This window comes from Protopterus annectens, chromosome 1.part2, assembly GCF_019279795.1.
Source record: "Protopterus annectens isolate FY-2018-M chromosome 1.part2, PAN1.0, whole genome shotgun sequence".
In the NCBI taxonomy this organism is placed as follows: domain Eukaryota; kingdom Metazoa; phylum Chordata; order Ceratodontiformes; family Protopteridae; genus Protopterus; species Protopterus annectens.
In genome coordinates, this window is record NC_056727.1 from 1,205,471,848 (window position 1) to 1,205,490,119 (window position 18,272).

General features: G+C 42.6%; 1 protein-coding gene across 1 annotated transcript in view; it reads right to left on the reverse strand.

The window, feature by feature from the left end:
* Positions 1–18,272, reverse strand: part of LOC122792445 (zinc transporter 2-like) — a 158,293-nt gene that overhangs the window by 87,760 nt on the left and 52,261 nt on the right. The gene's annotated exons all lie outside the window — the stretch shown is intronic.

The following is an 18,272-nucleotide window of genomic DNA, read 5'->3' on the forward strand; positions in this document are numbered from 1 at the left end:
TTCTTCAATTAACTGACTTTCACCAAATTTAACTTGTCAGATTATGTACGACAATTAGACAAGTAAATTAACAGTGTCTGCAGTACAATACAAACAGCTCAAATGGCTGTATATAAATTCTGATGCTACTGATTGGCACCATTCCACAATTTCAAACCCCACCACCAAAAACTGAGACTAAATGATGTAGAAAATAACAGACATGCTGTTATCACATCAGTTGATCTAGAAGGGGACCTTCTGGTTGACTCAATGATTGGATTTATCCTCTTCACAAATCACAAGTTACACTATTATTTATTTAGTTATTTTTTTGCTGAAGTTCCCCTGCTTGAGACTGCATGTATTCAGTAATGCTACACTGTGTGACAACATATGACTACATAAATGGATGCACCTTTTAGCCTACCAGCTTGTTCTCAACTACTAAGGAGGATGCTTCCTACAAATCAAGAAATAATAAAACCTAGACACCTACACTGCTAACAAATATACGGTTATATACTTACTTGATGTACAAGGAACTTCAACAGTCAAGGATCAAAGAAAGGGCCATCTAAGCACAGGACAATTTTGGGAAGACACTAGGAACTCATTAAAAGGAGTTCCCATCAGGGATTAGTTAAGAATGCACAGCTGTGTGAGAGTACTTACAAAATAGCAGACTTGTGAAAGAAAGAGCAATCAGCTCCACTAGACTTCCTAATCCATAGAAGTGAAGGTGGGCATCAGTTCTTCCAACCTGAAATCTACAACAGTTGGATATTACCAAAGCACAGACAGTCTCATTCCTAAACTGAGGATATCTGCAGGAAGCCTGACCATAAAAAGAAAATAAGCCCATGTTGTCAGTTCTTTTAGTGAAAGGATTCCCTAGGAAACTTGCTCAAACCCTGGCAATCACATCCATTTCGAAGACTGATAAAACTTTCAGCTCTCTTCCTCACCAAAATTAAACCGTATTACAATCCACTGTGTGTATACAAAATGACCCACATAGGCAACAGAACCTTTGCAATGGATGCAATGGTGTACACAAAAATCCATTGTAAACTCGTAAGGGGAAAGGGTAAACCTCACCTCCCCAGAAAGAAGTAAACCTCACCTCCCCAGAAAGAAGCAGCAGACACAAGGAGACACAAGGAGATCAGATGGGTGGGAGCTCATACTGCTCTAGGAATGCTTTTACCTTAACATCTAAATTCACGTTTAAAACCATCAGCAACTTTACCCATATTCACTATATGGGTCAATGCTCCAGTAACATTCCTAGTACATGGGAGAGTTATGAAGCAGCTGAAAATAAGAATTTAACCCCTGATCCATTTGAAAGTTTATAACATTTTCTAGAGGTAACAGAGGCAAAAATCAGCCCTGCTCCTGGACTGCATATCCTGTAATGTTACGTCTAAATTGTTGCCTCATAAATGCTTTGAGCAGAAACATTTTTAAAGGAGATTGCAGTTGAAGTGGCTCCCTTGATGAAACAGACCCTCACCTGGCTCTGCAAGGCTTTCCTATGACAGTCATCAGCCATTTGTAAGGAATTTATTTAGATATGACCTTCCCTGCTCCCCTGACATGCAGACAAACAGCTGATCTAACAGAGTCTAAGCAGTTCCATCCTGTGTGGAAGATCTTATCCCCTTTCAAGTAAAAAAAACAATAAAAAAAATGTTCAAGACAAGTGCCAAGACAACCTTGGACACAAAAGGGCTGATCCTGACAGCCACTCTATCCTTAAATATTGTTTTTTATACATTAAGTACAGATGTGTAAGGGACTTACCATAATGTCCACGTAGGAGTACTGCTGCTGTAGTCATAACAACTAGTTCATTCGCTGCAGTAGGCAGATGCCCAGCCCGACTTCCAGAGCTTTGTATCCTTTCCCCTCCTAGTTGGGTAAATGTCTGCTAACCTGGGATGCAGGCACATTCCTGATACAAAGGTGACACTTATCAGTCCTATTTATGGTCTTTCTTCCCCCAGGTGCTACAGGTAGCCATCCTCCTCAGATTCCTAGGACCACTGTTAGCAAGAGGGGTCTTGTCATGACCTGCCTCCTGGATCCCTTTGTCATAAGTGCCAACTACAGTCAAAAATATCTGGCTCTCCTAAATCTCTCCAAATCCAAGGGGGCTAGAGGACCTGTGTCAAGGCGGGTATAATTCCTAACTAACGGTGGGAAGATGGATCAATACCTACCTCAACCCTATGGTGAAAAAAACCTGAAAGTGGATGGTAAATATAAATACAACACTGACTGCAACAGCAATCCTATTGGAACATATACTGTTATGGTAAGCTCTTTATACAAACTATACTATGTTCTCAATAAGGCTCACTGCTACAGCACTCAAAGTACAGTTGTATAAAATCTTACCATAACAGTAGCTGTCCTTCACTTCACTGTTGCAGTATTCCTAACACAAGGGATCTCCTGCCATGGGAAAGCCCATCATACAGCTGGCACACCAAAGCCTTTGTGCACTCAGAGGCACTATACGTCACATGTATGCTCCCCGGCATAAAGGTGATATACGGATGCACACACTCAGAACTGCAAAAGCCCCCGGAGGAATAGACTATCCTGAGGGGGGCAAGAAAGAATATATACACCCAGAAGGAAAAAAGGTAGAAGAACCCCTCAACCAGGAGGGCAAGAAATAACAGGCTAGAGTAGACATCTACTGTTATGATCATATTTTACACAACTGTATTATGTCCTTTCATATTACGGTTGCACTATTCTTAACAGAAGAGAGAGTAAAAAAAAGCTCAAGAAGAAACCTGAGAGGAGGACTGCATTGAAAAGCCCTCCAGAAATATCCCTGGAAATAACATTCAACTTGTACTGCTTGGCAAAGGACGAATTGAAGACCAAATAGCATCCTCAAGGATGGAATTAGTATCCAGTCTACTTAAAAAAGCACCACTGGAGGCAACAGCCCTGGTAGAATGAGCCTTTACAGAGGATGAAAGGCATATACCATGAGAAAAAAAGAAAGAAAAAAATGGAATGGCCTTAGAAATCCAGAATGATTCGATTTGCTTAGAAACAGCCAAACTCAAATACATGGGATGAAAGGAAACAAAGCTGTTCACATTTGTGAATATCCTAAGTTTTATCTAAATAATATATGCGCTGTCTATGCAAATCCAAGTGTAAAGAACCTTATCACTGGCGGACTGCAGAGGACTGATCAAGAAACATCTCATTAACCACCTTGGCATAAAAGGATGATTATAAAAAAGAGACACCCTGTCCCTATGAAAAACTAAAGGGAAAACAACCATATCATCCTGAAGCTGAGACAATCTCTTAGCTGAAGTGAGGGCAACAGTCTGAAGTACAATGTTGTAAGGAAAGAAGCAGCAGGCTCAAAAGGAGCCCGAGTCAATTTTTCAAGAACACAACTGAGGTTCCCAGGAAGAGAGAACTGATATGAAGGACATCTTTAAGAAACTGCATGACCATAAAGTGAGAGGCCAGAGGAGAAGCCAGGGGCAGACAACCAGAAATTGTTGACAGGTGATCTTCAGCTGAAGAATATGCTACCCCATCATGGAGCAGATCACACAAACAAGAGAGAAAGTACAGTTGTGTACACTTACCATAAATGTAGATGTTCGAGTGTACTCACTGTTGCAGTCACCACATTTGGGTTATATGCCTGCAGGTAGCCCCCAGCCGTCCTGAATACCAGAGTCTTTGGATTTCTGAGTTGGATGCTGCCTCTTCTTCCATGACGTCAGGGGTATAAAACATATAGCCAATGCCATTACATCAGTTTTTCTTGCCCCAGATGTCAGGTGCCCCTACAATAGGAAGCAATTATATGGTACGGTACACCCCCATCAAAAAGCAAATACACCAGAAAAAATAAATATACCAAACAAGAAGGAAAGGTAGAGCCAAGAGAAGTCAGGGGGCTGGAGGGAGGGTAACTAGGACTGCAACAGTGAATACACTCGAACATCTACATTTATGTTAAGTGTAGACAACTGTACTATGTTCTTCGTGTTTCACTGTTGCAGTCTTCACATTTGGGTTGATTCCCAAAGCTAAGGAAGGGAGGAGGAAGTTAAAGAGCATTAGGGCCAGCTATTAAGCCCTGAAAGACTGCAGTGGCAAATCCAGCTCTGGATTTAGAAAAGATAGGCATGTGGTAATGCTTGGTGAAGGTATGTACAGATCTCCAGGTAGCAGCTTCTAGGATGTCCCTGGTAGGGACTCCTCTGAGAAAAGCCGCAGTGGTAGATGCAGCCCTGGTGGAATGTGATCTTATCCCCTGTGGGATAGGTTTTCCATGGTGCTTGTAGCAGAAATGAATGCAATGGGCTATCCATTAGGAAATGGTTTGCATTGAAATGGCCTTCCCCTCTGCCCGTGCAGCAAAGCCACCTAGCAGCTGTTCAGATTTTCTGAGAGGCTTAGTCTTGTCCAAATAAAATCTAAGTTGTCTGTGCACGTCCAGAGAGCGCAGTATTCATTCCCCTTTGTTTAGTGGAATAGGGAAAAACTAGGCAAATGAATGGACTGATTTAAGGCCAGACTAGACACCACCTTGGGCATAAAGGAAGGATTAGTCCTGAGGGAAACCCTGTCCGCATGGAAGATAATGAAGGGTTCCACTGCCATGAGGACATGTAATTCAGACACTCTTCTTGCTGAAGTGATAGCTAGAAGGAAGGCTGTTTTCCAAGAAAGGAATTTCAACTCTGCTGTTGCAGCTGGCTCAAAAGGGGGGAAGAGTGAGCTTTTCCAATACAAAGTTAAGGTCCCATGCTGGAGTGGGAGCTCTCCTGAGGGGTCTTAAATTTTTGGCCTCTCTAAGGAATTGTTTTACCAAGGGGTGAGAGAAGAGGGGTGGCTCAGTATTATAATGTGCTGAAATGGCAGAGGCATGAATTTTAATAGACGAGAAGGATAGGCCCTTGTGGAGCATTTCTTTTAAGTACTGAAGAATATGAGGTAAGCTGGGTACCGTTGTGCCCATCCCCTGAGCCTGGCTCCACAAACAGTATCTTTTCCACTTTTCAGCATAGGATTTTCTAGTAATAGGCCTCCTTGCCTCCAGAATGACATCTAGCACCTGCTTACTGAGGGATGCTAGAGGAGAGCTCAAGGAATTAGCCAGGCTGCAAGGTCCAGGGTTTGAAGCTGAAGGTGCAGAATCTGGCCCACCTGCTGGGACAGTAGGGAAGGGATCTAAGGCAGGTGCCATGGTTGCAGCAGTATCATACTGTGCAAGAGGGGGTACCAGTGCTGGCATGGCCAGTCTGGTGTAATCAGTATTGTCCCTGGCTTGTCCTGTTTGATCTTTAGTAGAACCTTCGAGAGGAGAGGCAGAGGGGAAAAGGCATAAACCGAGAGGCTTTCCCAGGTAAAGGACAGGGCATCCACTTTCCAAGCTTGACTGTGGGGAGTTCTTGTGCAGAATCTGTTTAATTGGTAGTTCTGAGGGGAGGCAAACAGGTCTACCTCTGGAGTCCCCCATTTGTTCCTCAAGAGGTTGAATATTTTGGGTTCTAGTTTTCATTCGTGTGGGTCCATGAGATTTCTGCTCAAGTCTGACAGTGAATTAAGTTTGCCTGGCAGGAATTGAGCTTGTAGGTGTACTTGGTAGCTCAAGGATGTGTTCCCACAGAGCCATGGCTAGTCTGCAGAGAGGGTACGAGTAGGTTCCCCCTGCTTGTTTATGTACCACATAACTGTGGTGTTGTCCGTCTTTACCAGTAGTTGTCCTGGAAGAATACAGTCTTTGAAGGTTGTCAGAGCATTCTGTACAGCTAACATTTCTTTTTGATTGATATGCAGGTGCATCTGTCTCAGGTTCCATTTGCCCTGAATGCACTGCCCTGCCATGTGAGCCTCCCATGCATAATCTGATGCATCTGTTGTTAGGGTTTGGGCGGCAATGGATAGAGTGAAAGGGAGTCCCTTGTTGTGGTAGCAGGCCTCTGCCCACCAAAGGAACTCTGTCTTCATACAAAGAATGATAGAAATCATTGCTTCCAGGTCCTGAGAATGTTGACACCATAGGCTTTTTAGATACCACTGGAGTTTTCTCATTTGCAGTCTTGCATATGGAATTAGTAGAATGTAAGAGGCCATGAACCCCAGGGCTTGCAGTGTTTTCCTTGAAGATAGCTGGGGTTTTGTGGCCAATAGTTTGAAGTAGGCTGTCAAATAAACTTGTTTCTCCGGAGTGAGGAATGACATCTGGGAAGTTGTGTTCAAGCTTGCTCCCAGGAATACAATCTGTTGGCAGGGTACTAGGTGAGATTTATTTTCGTTGATGGTGTACCCCAGTGAGGTTTGAAATTTCTTTACGAATGCCAGGTATTGTAATAGCAAGTCCTGGCTTTCTGCCTGAATCAGACAATCGTCCAAGTATGGGTAAATTTGAATATTTCTCTGCTTGCAAAATGCAATGACTGGAGCTAGACACTTTGTGAATACCCTAGGCGCAGTAGATAAGCCAAAGGGAAGTGCAGAGAACTGAAGCATGGAGCCTGCCCTAAAGCGTAGGTATTTCCTGCAAGATTCCTTTATTGGGATGTGCAAGTAAACTTCCTTTAAAAGTCTAGGGTTGCCAGCCAGGCATACTTGGCTAGCATAGGAAGAAGCTGTTGAAGAGTTAGCATTTTGAATTTTGGAACTACCAGAAAGGTGTTGAGAATAGAGAGGTCCAGGATAGGATGCCAGGAGTTGTCTTTTTTCTGGGTACCAGCAAATGTCTTGAATAAAAACCTTGTCCCCTTTGTTCTGCTGGGACAGGTTGAATAGCCCTGATACTGAGAAGAGAGAGAACCTGCTGTTGGGCCTCCACCCATTGATTTGGGGGTAGGTCTGGCCAACCATTTGGGGTTGGTAGTGTGTGGAAGTGGAATCTGTATCCTGTGTGGCCTGAGACTGTAGCCTAGGTGGTCTGCTGTTCCTGGGTTTGGACTGAGAAGGCCTGGAAGGGACTGGAAAGGACCAGTTCTTTGAAGGCAAATGCCTACTGAATCTGGGAGGCTGTACTTGTAGGGAATCTTTAACAGTTTGCACAGATTTAGCTTTTTCCTCCATCCTTTTGAGGACTTCTGCTTTGTTGCCAAAAAGGCGGTCTTGCTTTAAGGCAGCATCCAGTAATTTAGCTTTAACATGATCTGGCAAGTTTTGTTCCTTAAGCCAAGCATGCCTTCTACGTACAGACCCAGTGGCAGCAGCCCTGAAAGATGCTTCTAAAGCATAAAAACCACATTGCAAAGTATGCTAACCAACTTGTTCTGCAGAATGTATTAAATCTTGCAATTCTTTGTGTTCAGCACAGTCAGGAATCAACATCATTTTCTGTTTAAGTAGTCCCATAATATGCTGCTGATACTTTAACATATGAAACTGGCAATTTAAAGCCCTAATAGCCAAAGTAGCAGAAGTGTATACCTTCTTAACCCATCTGTCTAAGGCTCTAGAATCTCTATCAGAAGGGGTAGGATTTTTGGCAGCAGTAGCCTTAATGCCCTTTGGTCCTTGGGAAATGGTCTCTGGATCCGCTGAAGGATTCTTGAAGAGGAACTTGAGAGAGTCAGGTACTCTGTAGTACCAGTCAGGTTTTCTGGGAGCTGGAGATAAAGTGTCTGGGGTACGGCTAGATTCCAAGAAAGCATCATCTAAAATGTCCACAACAGGAAGGATAGCTAAAGGCCTGTGTTGTGGCAGGAGTAAGAATTCCCTAAGTCTCTTTTTGGACTCAGAGTAATCCTGGCTTTCCCAGTGGAAATGCTCCCTAAGAGTATGTAAGGTTTCACTGAAAGAAAGATCTTCTGGAAGGGAAGCAGAGGGAATGGAATCCTCTGCATCAGAATCCTCAAAAGAAGATAAGGGCAAATCCTGGTAATCAGAAGGAGCAGAAATATCAGATTCCTGATCAGAAGAATCAGAAAGAAATTCTGTTCTAGGTGTCTTAGAGGGGGAAGGCTGGCTTCCCCTAATTAAAGTAATAAGGTCTTCAGTCTTTTTAAGCATTTGTTTTTGGGGCATATGGGCCTGAGCCTGCAGTTTGGTCGTCTGTTTTCTAGGCGTAGTGCGAGTTTTTGGCCCGAGGGATTTGGAACTTCTGGATGGAAACAATGGCGTCTGTTTAATATGAAATTCTGTAGGCCTGAATGCGCCCTCAGAAGCCAAGGTAGAGACATCCGCAGGTTCCATAGTCAAAGAAGCGTCTCGCCGCATACCAGACACCGAATGGGTCTCAGTAGAGGCCTGCAAATCTGAAGTAGCATGTATCAGGGGCTGCGAAAGCGCCTGACTGAGTACCGGCGGACTGGCGACTAGCTTAACGGAAGCGTAGTCGGCAGGTTTGGACCTATGCGGTCTGTCTTTATCCTTATGTTTTTTCAGAAAATCGGTAGTCGGATGGCTTAACGAAGCCATTTTGGAGTACTGAGACTGAGTACGAAAGTAATTGACTGCAAAAATAGCCCGATGAAAGAATAGTTCGGGGATTGAACAAGGCACAAAACCGACAACGAAGGACATCGTGGTCTGGGCCTAAACAGGGGATGCAGTAAGAATGAAAATCTCTATGAGGTATTTGCTTTCCACAGGCAAGACAATTGTTAACTTTTACTGACATCAAGTTGGAGCAAGAAAAAAGACCCCCAATGGGGTACTTATCTTTTTTTGAAGACTTTGGGTCTGAAACTCGAAAACGAAAATTTCAGGAGACAGCCGACAGGCACTTGTGAACTGCTTCTGCTTCAAGCACCGCATGGCAAGAAAGACTGATGTAATGGCGTTGGCTGCATGATTTATACCCCTGACAACCTGACGTCATGGAAGAAGAGACAGCATCCGATGCAGAAATCCGAAGACTCTGGTATTCAAGCCGGCTGAGGGGTACCTGCAGGCAGATAACCCAAATGTGATGACTGCAACAGTGAAACAAGAAGAACATCCATAGGAAACTGCACAGATAAGGGATCCTGGTTTTAAGAGATGCACCAGTCAGAAAGTCTTTTCCATTTGGACAAATATGGTTTCCTGGTGGTGGGTTTCCCAGCCTCCTGCAGGACCTGAAGCTCGTCCTCAGGAACAAGGTGCCTAAAAGGGATCAAAACTCCACTGTCTTGTGTGACAAGGTCCACCGGGTGATTGTCCCTGGCCAAGTGAGAAAGAAGGGGGAACCAACGCTGTCTGGGCCAAAAGGGAGTCACTAGGAAGATTTTGGGGGAATCTTGCCTGATCTAGTGCAAGACCCTTGGAAGCAGAGGAAGGGAAGGGAAGGAGTAGAGAAAAATTGCCTTCCAAGGAAAAAGTAGGGCATCCACTTTCCAAGTTATAGGACTTGGGACTGAAACAGAACAGAGAAAGTTGTCTGTTCAGAAGGAAGGCAACAAGATCTATCTGCAGAATACTCCACCAATGGACAATGTCCAGAACACGTCTGTGAAGCATCCATTCATAAGCTTGTGTGCTGGACCTGCTCAAGGAGTCTGCCATTAGATTGTGCTCCAAGGGAATATAAACAGCCTGAATAGTCACTTGATACTGGACAGCTAGATCCCAGACTTGAAGAGCTAATCTGCAGAGAAGGTAAGACTTTGTTCCCCCTTGCTTGCTGACATACTACATCACTGTGGTATTCTCTGTGAAAATTTGAGGGGCCTGGGATGAAAAGGGGAATGAAAAGCCTGAACAGTTAGAAGCAGGACACTCATCTCCTTTATGCTGATTGGATCTGTCTAGAGACTCTGAGCCTTGAGAGACCCAAAGGAAGCATCCCATCCCCTGTCTTTGGCATCTGTAAAGAGCTTGAGTCTGGGCTGGAACTTGGACAGGCAGCCTTGGGTTGAGACACAGCAACAGAGCGAGAGAGTTGAATCCATCACTGAAACTAGAGCTTGAGACAAGGGAGGAAGGAGGCTGGAAAGTCCAAGTTGAAGTCTCGCTAACTTGAGGTACCACTGTTGCTTTCTCAAATGGAGCCTGGCCAGAGGAAGCATGGGAATGGTGGAAGCCATGAACCCGAGGGCCCTGAAAAAGTCCCTGGCCATGACTGACTCCAGAGAAAGAAGAAATTGAAAAAGGGCAATAAGAGATAGGGTCTTGGGGGCAGGTAGGGATGCCAACATGGGGGATGGTCTGGACCCTGCAACCAAGGAATACAAGAAAACATGATCCTGAGAAGGGGTCAGAGCTGATTTTTGAAAGTTTATGGTTAACCACAGGCACTGTAGCAGGAAAATAGTAAACTGGAGATCCTGAAGCAGAACATCTGGGAAGAAGCTTGAATGAGCAGATCAGCCACATGGGGTAAGATATGAACTCCTCTCATCCTAAAAAAAGCAATTACAGGAGCAAAGCTTTTAGTGAATACCACTGGGTAATTAGACAGGCCACAATTCAGAGAACTGAAAATGCAAGGAAGAAACAGAAAAACAAAAAAAAAAATTCCTGAAAAGGGGATTGATAGGGATATGAAGGTAGGCATCCTTGAGATCCAGAGAGAGACCAGAAAGGCCTGTGGAAGAAGAAGAGGAAATAAGAAGAGACAACATCAGAAAGGGTGGAATCTTGAGAAAGGTGTTGAGCTGGGAAAGGTCCAGAATTGGTCACCAAGTGCCCTGCTTCCTGGGAACCAGGGACATTCTGGAGTAAAACCTCCTCCCTACCTGGCTGGTGGTATGGCTTAAATGGTGCCCTAGACCAAAAGAGAATGAAGCACCTCTGGGGAAAAAAGGAAGCCGTGCCAGAGGAGGTTGAGGAATGCCCAAAAATGGAGGAAGGGATTTCCAAATCATGAAATACTCCTGGCAGATAACAGACGGAACCAAAGGGTCTGTTATGATTCTCAACCAGTTTGGAAGGGACAGGGAAAGACAAAGGATTAAAGGAAATTAGTCAAGGGAAGGGGAAAGCAGATTGTCAAATAAAACCCTTCTTGTCTTGAAAGGGCAGGTATCTGAGAAGGATTTAGCAGGAGTCATACATTTAGAACCCTTTTTACTTTTGAGTGGTGGGTGAGACTGCCTGTGAACAAAAGCAGATTTGGAAGGAAAATTCCTTTGAAACTTTGGAGCCCTGGAGGAAGCATTTGCAGCATCATATCTGCACCTAACAGAATGGTTGGCAACTTGAGAGGTAGAACCTAACAAGGAAAGGGCAGAAACCTTCACCTTAGTCAGGGAGATCAGATACTACCAGATAAAGGATGGCCAAAACATACCTGGTCATACAATTCTGCTAGTTATTGCCCTAAAAGATAAAGTGGCAGCAGTATAAAGCTTTTTGCCCAGCCTCCCTATAGCTCTACAATCCTTGCCCGAAGGAAGCAGCTTGATAGAGGGCAAAAGCTTGGAAGATTTGTTTGAAAAGACAGACACTATAGAAGGTCAGCAGAAGGCCATTTATACAGAAGTTTACATTCATCAGGCACCTTGTAAATTTTGTCAGGTTTCTTGGGAGCAGGAGGCTAAGAATCAGGGGCCACAGAAGCTGCTGAAAAGGTATCCAGGACGGCAGCCAGAACTGGGGAAACAGCAAGAAGGTTTGGAGACTCCATCTGAAGGAGCTCATAATATTTCTTCTGGATATCAGAAAATTGAGAGTAATCCCACTTAAAGAATTTCATCATATGGGTAACACTGTCCCCAAAAGAGTTCCTCCAAAGGAGAATTTGGACTAATAGAATCCTCTTCCTCTGAACCATAGTCTCAGGGGAAGGGATTTGGGAAGGGTAAGGTAAGGATTCCTACCCAGAGTCCTGATCCTCATCACAGGAATCCAGTTCCCTGGGTCTTGAGGAGTTGATGGCCAGGGAGGGCAGGTACAGACACCTCTTGATGTTTAAAGCCATTAAAGCACTAAACAACCCCTGAGTAAAATCCTGCCATTCATGTTGGGATTCCTTAACTGCAGGGGAAAAATGCTTGTTGTTCTGTTTCTTTTTCTGCAGGACATCTGCAAGAAACACCCTAGCAGGGTCAGACCCTTGGCGACACTCAATAACATAGTAGGGATCTCTTGCCTCAAACTCTGTGGAATCCCCCTCGGACCTTCAGATATAATCAGCCAAAGCCCCCCCCCCCCAACGTCTGGAGAAGATGTCTGCAAAGCCTCCAAGGATGTACGAGGAGTGGGATCCATGCCAGCCTCCAAAAGAGTCAGGGCAAAGGAATCCAAAGCAACCACCAGTCAAATAATCTGGGCTTTCACTAGCTTAAGTTTTTTATCAGCTGGCCCTCAGGACAGAAAGATTCCACCATAGCACCATCAGCCAACAGCCTAAAGACAATGGTTTTCAAGGTAAATAGATAAGGAGGAAAGATGACTACATAGGGTCTTAGAGACAAAAGCTTGGCAGAAAGAAAACTGAGTATAATTGTGGGAAGCACCCAAACAAAAAAAGGCACTGGTTTTGATGGTCTTTATGGGGAATCCACCTCCCAGACTGACATTTTCCCTTTCTGGTTGACATGCAGGGTTGCCAGATGTCCCTATTTCAGCGGGATTGTCCCGAGATCAACACAGAAATCCCGAGTCCCGTTTAAGCTGTAAAAATCCCGATGGCGAATTTGGCGATTAAGTGTGTGTGACTACCTGTATGTGGCCTGGCTGTGCACTTGTCTTGTACGTATATACGTACCCTTTTCCCACAAGTTTCTCGTCATCCTGTGCGTGGGTGGGCATGATAAGGCTACATGATGTTCCGTTCTGCTCTGCTGTGTCATGCGAATGATCGATGCTAGCTACTATGACTCTATGAGCGAGCTACCCACTTACACAGTGAGTTGAGTTGATAAAACCTTACATATTGTATTTGTAGTATTGCGTTGCGTAACGTTATTCAATGGAGAGACTAATATTGTATTTGTAGTATTGCATTGCATAACGTTATTCAATGGAGAGACTATTTATTTACTTATTTGTGTGTTAAACTGTTAATCAGGCTGGGGAGCACAGATCCAAATGCCCAATTCTCATGTTCAGGCTTTTCAGCCCAAAGACAACAGTATTAGAGGCTGAGCATACGATCGATTGTATATGTGATAATGTGACAGAGGCAAGCAGATGGTTGTAATTTAAGTATATATATATTATATCTCCTCTTAATAGGCTAATTGATAACATAAGCAGCGTGCCAGCGTTATATAAAAAAAAGCTGATAAGATCCTAATACATAACTTAGAAACGCACACAGTAAGATTTTTCTACCCATCTAAGAAACATCACTAAGAGAAACTTACTCAGACAGTCAGTCATGAAATAATGATTGCTTAACCACTGAACCAGCAAAAAAAGAAGTAAAGAACTGTGTCAAAAGCTCAATACTCTCGTTTAAATATGTTAACCTTAATAAGCCACTATGTGATAAAGTAGGTCAACTCTCAGAACCAATCTGCACATGAAACATTACTCTATATGACAACACATTGTGACATGATACAATTCTTATTTAAAGGGCTTCTTAGACTGGAGAAAGGAAAGGAATAGTAGACATAGGGATAGTTAAAGCATTTGAAGGATGGAGTACCTTGAAAAAAGTACAGGAAAGGATGAAATATGGAGGGTGTCACAAAGTTGTTGCTGTGCTGTAGTTACTTGTATAGGTCAAATTTAGGTGGATGTAAGTGTTAATTGTGTTAATTGTTTGATTTATGCTATACGATTCCACTCAAAGTATTTACATTATGCTTTAACTAAGAATCGTTTATCTCTGTAACTCCGTTGGATTCACTATCTATTTTTATGTTCTTCTGTGGAACATTATGTATTTTATTTATTTAATTTTGATTACGTATTGAAATGTATTTTACTTCTGTGTATGTTAAATTTATATTGTGCTGTTTGCTTATTGGTTTGGGTCATTACCTAAAAGGGTCATCATACCAATTCAACTTCCTGACCAGACTGGCAAACATAGGTTCATAGGTAGGGGATATGGTTTTCTTTAGGTGGAGTCTGTATATCCATCATTTCTGGGTTGGACTTGGACATGGCCTTGCATGTCAGGCAGACAGAGATCACCTCTGAGTAGGCGGTATGCAATCGAGTATAGCTGGAGTTTCTTCAGTCGAGCTGCATAGGGCATCTGCTTGAGGCCAGTGATCCTTTTGGTGAGGTACTTCTGTGGTCTTTGCAGTTGTAGGTGTCTTGTTGTAACTAAGGTACATGATCATCCCAAATGGGGCATTGTACTCAATGATGGGTGACATGGGTCTGATGATGAGTGATGCGTAGAGGGGTCCAATGACCTCTTTTGATCTGGATGAAAACCCTTTTGTGATTAGGTGGGCCACATAGAAGGATTTTATAACCATTATCAAAGGAGAGGTTACTATCTACTTGGGTCCCCAGATTCCTTATTACATTTTCCGTATTTATGGGGCTACCACCTATGTGGCAGTTTGTGGGTACTTTGTTTTTTCCAAAGGGGATGACTATGCATTTTTTGGCATTTAGCTTGAGGCCATGGTTTTGACACCAGGTGTCTGTCTCAGCGAGACCCTTTTGGAGGATGTCTGTGTCAGCCGGAGAGTCAATTATAGCCCCTAGTTTGCAGTCATCTGCGAACTTGGTCAGCCATAATCCTCCTGTTCTTGCCTGTACCTCTGAGAAGTATATGCTGAACAGGAGGGGTCCTAAGACTGAGCCCTGGGGAATGCCACTTGTAACCGGTTTAGAGTCAGACCTTGCTCCCAAACTCTTACCATGTAGGTTCTGTGTCCGTGAGCCAGTTGGCAACCCATCTTGTGCCGTAGGGGTTTATGTTCAGGCTGGTGAGCTTGTCTATAATACCCGAGTGGGGAATGGTGTCGAAAGCCTTTGTGAGCTCTAGGTAGGCTGTGTGGACCACCCTTCCCTCGTCTATAGCCTTGGTAACTGTCTCAAAGAAGTCCACCAGGTTTAGGAGGCATGATCTGCCGTTAACAAAGCCAAACTGGGTAGGGTCCAGTGTTTGGAGGTTCCCAACGTCTCTGTTAATGAGATCCATGATGATGCACTCCATAGCTTTGCATAGCAAGCTAGTCAGGCTTATAGGGCGATAGTTCCCAGGGTCCGTTGTGACTCCACCTTTTGTGAAGCGGAATAACCATTGCTGTGCACCACTCTGTGGGCACGTAGCATGTGGACAGGCTGAGTTTAAACAGTGTGTTTAGGTGAGAGGTTAGTTCATCTTTGATCTCGTGTAGGACGCAGCCTGGGACACCATCCGGTCCCATTGATGCTGTGTTTTTGGCTTTGGAGAGGGCTGTTTTAACCTGAGTGACTGTGATTTCAGGGGCACTAAATTCTTCTGGTATAGTTATGGGCCCTTTTGGGGGTGAGAGGGGGGTGAAGTTTGCACTGAACCTGTATGCCAAGATGTTGGCTATATCGGTCGGTTCAGTGTATTTTGTGCCATTCTCTGCACCAACTCTGAGCAGATCTGAGAATTGCCACTTAGATTCTTGACATAGCTAAAGAATGCCTTGTGGTTATCTTTGGAGTCCATGTCAATTTTTCTTTCGAGACCAGCGTTGGATGATTTTACAAGGGAATGTAGTTTCTTGCTGATACTGATCAGGGATGTCTTCCCCATTTAAGTGCATTTAATGTTATCACAAGAAGTTTAAGGCTACCGAGACTTGCAACCATTATGCCCATGTCAGTTCCCCACCCTAGATTGTTGTAACCCCCTTTTCGAGGAGGGTTGTCTTGTGCCAGTCATGCCTAGGTTGAATTTATGAATACTCATTCAATTATCCAGGTCCCATTTGAAAGAAGGTAGTGTATTACACTGCTTTATCTGAAGAGCGAGTCTATTCCAGAGGTTTTGAAAATTCTGAGTAACTAATTTGTCTCTCCACCTTGTGTTACTGCTCTGTTAAAGCTGGTTTAGATCTGATGTTCTGATATTTTTGGGATTGTTTGATTTGTGAAGGTACAAAAGGTCTTTGACTGCTGGGTCGCCTGACTGTGTGGAAGGCAAGGCATTGATTTCCTCTGAAAAGTCTGTAAGACACTCGAGGGAGACAGTGCTTTTAGTCTTTTCTGGTAGCTTGGGGATTTTAAATGTAGAATTCTCTTTGTTGGAAGCCTCTAGGGTGTTTACAGCTCCAGTTATACAAATCTGGTGAGGTACAGCCTAACCTCCTCTGATACTGCAAAAGCTGTTCTGAGTTTTGCAAAGTTTTTCTATGTAGAAGTCTGTGAACTTATTTCTAAGGATCAAGATACTGCAGGAGTTCTGCCTTTTGTTGTAAAGCATCTGGTACTACACTTGAGCTCTCAAAACCAGTTTTACATTAAGAAACATCAAATAGCGACTATTGCAGTTTAACTACACTAAAAAGTAATATCAACTTGGACTCTGTCTCTGTGCTTAGTGGTGTTATTTTACGACTTTTTTGTTGAGTTTACAACACCCAGCCTGGTATTTGTTGCTTGTTCATAGTCGATTTCTACATTCTATTAAAAATATCTTAACATGTAAAAACTTTTCATCATTATATAGATGAGTACTTCCGAAAATGTTGATAATACTCCTTCAAAGAAAATAAAAAGGCTTGTGAAATTTAACACTGATTGGATGAAAAAATATTCCTGGTTACGAGAAGGACAAGAAGGATATGCTATATGCTCGATGTGCAATAATATGTCGTTTTCAATTGGACATGGTGGCGAAAATGACATCAAACGACATATGAAGTCTACTGCGCACACCAACAATATTTCAGCAGCTTCGACGTCCACCAAAATAAACACATTTTTCATGATAAAAAATTCAAAGGAAGAAGATGATATTATTGCTGCAGAAACAGCTTTTTGTCTTCACACTGTGAAGCATTCACACAGTTACATTTTCCAGTGACTGTGCAGGATCGCTCTTTTCTTGTTTGTTCCCAGATTCAGCAATATCAAAAAAATATTGTTGTGGTAGAACTAAAGCAACAAAAATTATTACACATGTGCTTGCACCTGAATCAAAAAGAATTATTCTGAAAGAATTGCAAGATGACCAGCCATTTTCTGTGAGTACCGACGCCTCAAATAAAGGCAATATAAAAACCTTCCCATTAATTGTACGGTATTTTCACAAAGAACAGGGCATTCAAACAAAATTATTAACCTTCTACTCACTGGAAAGCGAGACATCAGTTAGTATAGCAGATTCTATAACAATGGCTTTAAAAGATAATAATTTAAAAATACAAAATGTAACCGCTTTCTGCGCCGACAATGCTATCAATTTTGGTAAAAAACAAAGCGTCTTTACAGAATTAAAAGACCTTAATTCAAATATAACTGGAATTGTGTGTAATTGTCACATACTACATAATACTGCTAAAAAAAGCTGCACAAACTTTAACTTTTGATATAGAGTCGACCATTATAAAAATTTATAATGAATTTAGTTAGTCAACAAAAAAAGTCGTACAACTGAAAGAATTATGAGAATGGCTAGAAGTGGAGTGGTCTGAAATGTTATGCCATGTGCTGACTCGATGGGTCACTTTGATGCCCGCAATTGAGCGGATAATAAAAAATTTTGAGCCAATACGATTGTACTTTGAGTCAAAAATCCAAATCTGAAATTCTTGAATTGTTTTTCAGTGATGAATTGGCATTAGCATACCTGGGGTTTGTTGCAAATGCATGCACTATTATTCAGAATGCGTTAACAAAACTTCAAAGCAATGATGTTTTAATAATTGATGTTTTTGAAATAATGAACGGCGTACTGCAGTCACTCAGTCAAAAAAAAGATGATGCCTTTTATGGAAGCATAGCTAGAACAATGTTACTACAATGCAGTGACGACACAAAAAAAAAACAGTTTCAAAAATGACGCACAGACATTTTTTGACGCAGCGATAAAATACCTACAGAAATGGTTTGACTTTGAAAGTAACAAATTTCAATGCATTAATGTCTTGTCCTTAAAACCAAATCGAATTCCCGTCAATTGAAGAATTAACAAAGTTATTTAATATTACTTGCAATACTGACCTTCTATATGAAGATGTCTGTTTATTAAACAAGTTTGTACTGAGTACGACTGAAGCAAATAAGAAAAAAACAATAGATGAGAAATGGATAATATTTTTTAAAGATCATCCTGCTTGCAATAATTTGTACAAAATCGTGGCCCACATACTCTCAATTCCACATTCCAATGCAATTTGTGAGAGAATATTTAGTCTAATTAGTGCAGCCTGGAGAAAGGAGAGAAACAGATTATTGTTAAACACTGTGGAAGCTGAATTAATGGTCAAACAAAATTTTAAATTACA